This window comes from Bombina bombina, chromosome 11 (genome assembly GCF_027579735.1).
Source record: "Bombina bombina isolate aBomBom1 chromosome 11, aBomBom1.pri, whole genome shotgun sequence".
In the NCBI taxonomy this organism is placed as follows: domain Eukaryota; kingdom Metazoa; phylum Chordata; class Amphibia; order Anura; family Bombinatoridae; genus Bombina; species Bombina bombina.
Window position 1 is genome coordinate 53933730 of NC_069509.1, and position 3894 is coordinate 53937623.

A 3894-nucleotide genomic window follows, 5' to 3' on the forward strand; every position below is an offset into this window, starting at 1 on the left:
AAACAAAAAAAACTTTCTTTTTGGATGGCGGGAATATATTTTACTATTTTATTACACTTTAGTTATGTTCAACATATTGTGTAGTACAATTTACAGAGTACAATTATTACAACATATTTACAAACACACAATTACACACACTATAAAAAGTACATTACATTTGTTACAAGTGGACATATGAGCTTGAATGTTAAAGGAAAACCAAAGGTTGAAAGACACTGAAGAAAAACAAACACATTTTTTTAATATACCTAATAAATTAGAGCATGTCATTTCTTTTTTACTATTATAGCCCTTTAAGAGGGTTTTCAAGAGCTATATTGCCTTAGTACAAAAGAGTGCATGTGTGTTATGCAATGGTCTATTGTGTTTTCTAACAAAATTAAAGCTTAAAGGGACACTGAACCCAAATTTTTTATTTTGTGATTCAGATAGAGCATGCAATTTTAAGCAACTTTCTAATTTACTCCTTTTATCAATTTTTATTCACTCTCTTCCTATCTTTATTTGAAAAAGAAGGCATCTAAGGTTTTTTTGGTTCAAAACTGTGGACAGCACTTTTTTATTGGTGGATGAATTTATCCACCAATCAGCAAGAACAACCCAGGTTGTTCACCAAAAATGGGCCGGCATCTAAACTTACATTCTTGCATTTCAAATAAAGATACCAAGAGAATGAAGAACATTTGATAATAGGAGTAAATTAGAAAGTTGCTTAAAATTGCATGCTCTATTTGAATCACAAATTAAAAAATTTGGGTTCAGTATCCCTTTAAATGCTTTTTATTTTGTATACACATCTTTTGCAACACACTATTCTTTATGCATCCTGTGAATTCAAGTTGTTTCCTTCTGTCAGAACTTTCCAACTAACGCCCTCTGCTGGTTGATATATATAATAAAACAAGGGGAAATGATGTATATATTGTAAAAACTGATAAACAAGTAAGCCAATGTATTAAATGCATAGTCTACTCCTGAATTTTTATTGTTTAAAAAGATAGATAATTACTTTATTTACCATTCCCCAGTTTTACATAACCAACACTGTTATATTAATATACGTTTTACCTCTGTGATAACCTTGTATCTAAGCATCTTCTGACAGCCCCCTTATTTCAGTTCTTTTGACAGACATGTATTTTAGCCAATCAGTGCTGACTCATAAATAACTCCACAGGCTTGAGCACAATGTTATCTATATGGCAACATGAACTAACGCCCTATAGTTATGAAAAACTGTCAAATGCATTCAGATAAGAGGCCGCCTTCAAGGGCTAAGAAATTAGCATATGAGCCTACCTAGGTGTAACTTTCAACTAAGAATACCAAAAGAACAAAGCAAATTTGATGCTAAAAGTAAATTGGAAAGTTGTTTAAAAACATAAATTATGCTTACCTGATAATTTTCTTTTCTTCCGATGGAAAGAGTCCAAAGCTGCATTCATTACTTTTGGGAAATAAGAACCTGGCCACCAGGAGGAGGCAAAGACACCCCAGCCAAAGGCTTAAATACTCCTCCCACTTCCCTCATCCCCCAGTCATTCTTAGCCTTTCGTCCCAGGAGGTTGGCAGAGAAGTGTCAGAAGTTTGTTTTGTCTCTTATGGAGGGTAGTACTCTTCGACATGGGACGGGAGTTTTAAGTAGTCCTGTCAGCCTCTCAGTGAGGGCCAGTAGAATAAATATCTGGGTGAAAAGGTGCCAGAAGAATAAAAAACAAAGACGCCCCACGTAAAAAAAGACGGGTGCGGAGCTGTGGACTCTTTCCATTGGAAGAAAAGATTAAGCATAATTTATGTTTTTCTTCCTAAATGGAAAGAGTCCACAGCTGCATTCATTACTTTTGGAAAACAATACCCAAGCTATAGAGGACACGGAATGCCAAAACGGGAGGGTACATTAGGCAGCCCATTCTGAGGGCACCAGGCCTGAAAACCACTACCCAACAAAAAACCCTGCTTCGTCCGAAGCCGAGAAAACAAAAAGGGAAAATGCCCCAAGGACACTTACAAGCATATAGCCTGGAAGCCTAGCTAGAGACCGCAACATCAGACACAACTGAGCCAACAGTCCTCCGGGAGACACCGTTGCCCAACAGTCGGTCCCCCACCACACACCCTTTACTAGCGAAGGAACCCCCGCTGATACTCCTAAAGGAAGAAAGCAAGGAAGAAACAAATGGGAACTGAAAGGTTACCACAAACTCCATAAAGGAGAAACCCCATCAAACCAAGCTCGCAAGACCTAAATGGGTCCTGACAACAAGGGGAGGCAACGCCCAATCCAAATAGAAACCACAAGGTTTAGAACCGGTAGAACAGAGAAAAAGTCCTCCCAACATCCTGCAAGGATTGGAACAGATAGCTAGCACTCGATCAAGGCGCAAACAGCTTTTGGTTTCAAAGAGCAAGCTGTCACCAGAAGCACATTCCAGATGAGAAAGCAGGAGCTTTAACTAGGTTCAAACTCACAACCTTCTGCATCAGAAGTGGTGGAGCTAACCACTACGCCACATCTCCCTCGAGTCCCTTTACTTGCCAGGCAGCAAGTCAACCAGCGCCTCAACTGAAATTCGGAGACCAAACATCATCCGAACTCAGAACCCTGAGGCATTCAGGCAAAATTACAAGCAGCAGACCCAGAGGAAGGTAAACACCTGAGTCAAGAACACACAGCCATCCTAAGATATCGACCATACTTCCGAAAGGATATAAGCCCCCTCCAAGACAAAGGGGGCCGGCAAACGGGCCGGAAGGACAGAGCACCTGCCCCCAGGACACAGCCATAGGCTGAACTGAGGGAACAATTCTCCAACGCCCTAACCTGGAAGGAATCCCCTGAAGAATTTTACTGGCTAGCACACAGATCAAGGTGCCATAGCTGCAGTGGTTCCACAGCGAACCCCTTTGCTTGCAGAGCAGCGAAGCCATTACACTCTTTCAGCAAGCCGACCAAAGGAAACGGACCAAGGCGAAAGGCAAGCCCAGGGGGCATCGGCACCCAGAAAACCTGGTCAACTGAACCAGTTCAACTAGACCAACCAAAGGACACGGCCCACATTTCCTGGAACTGGGGAACCCTGGACCAGCTCTAGATCTTAACAGTCCGGTACAACCCGCAAAGGAATCCACAAAGGAAACGCTGAGAAAAATCTCAGCCACCAGAAGAACCAGAGCGAGGAGAGGTCCGAGCCCCCAAATAAACCCGGAAACTGAAATCCCCTATCTGATATAAAACCAGACCCCCGGGAGATACCATACAATGTACAATGTAAAATGGACAACGAGAAGAACTCGCAAGTCCCGAACAGAAGACGAGACCACCCCTTGCCAGAGTCCAATGCTCCAAGGAGCTAAGGAAGCAAAGACTGAAACAAGGTCACTAGAGCCCTAGGCGCAATAGCCACACTATGACCAAGAACAAGGGGATACCTCAAGGACAAAGCCCTAGGCGCAATAGCCACTCTACGACCAAGAACAAGGGGATACCTCGAGGATGAAGTAACTTGAAAAAAAGCTAGTCTCCACATCACCCCCAAAAAATGTAAGAAGATGAAAGAAGGATGCAGAGCATCCCCCAGCTCCGGGGAAGAAACCCTAAACAGAGCTCAAAAAGACCACACTGCCCATGTCCCTACAAAGGAACCAACTCCCGAAGGGAACCAGGTCCCTCGAAGGACCGGGCAAAGTCTGAAAGGTCTCAAGAAGAGAACCACAGCAGGAACAAGTCCAAAAACAATTCCAGAGCCTCAGAAGGTCAAACCACTCAAAACAGCGGTAAGGAGGCACTAAGCCCCCAATCCTCCCAAGAGGCCCAAGGAAATCGGAGCCAAGAGAGTAACGCAGTGGAACTCCACTGACCCAGTCACCAGAATGAATGCTGAAAAAGGACTG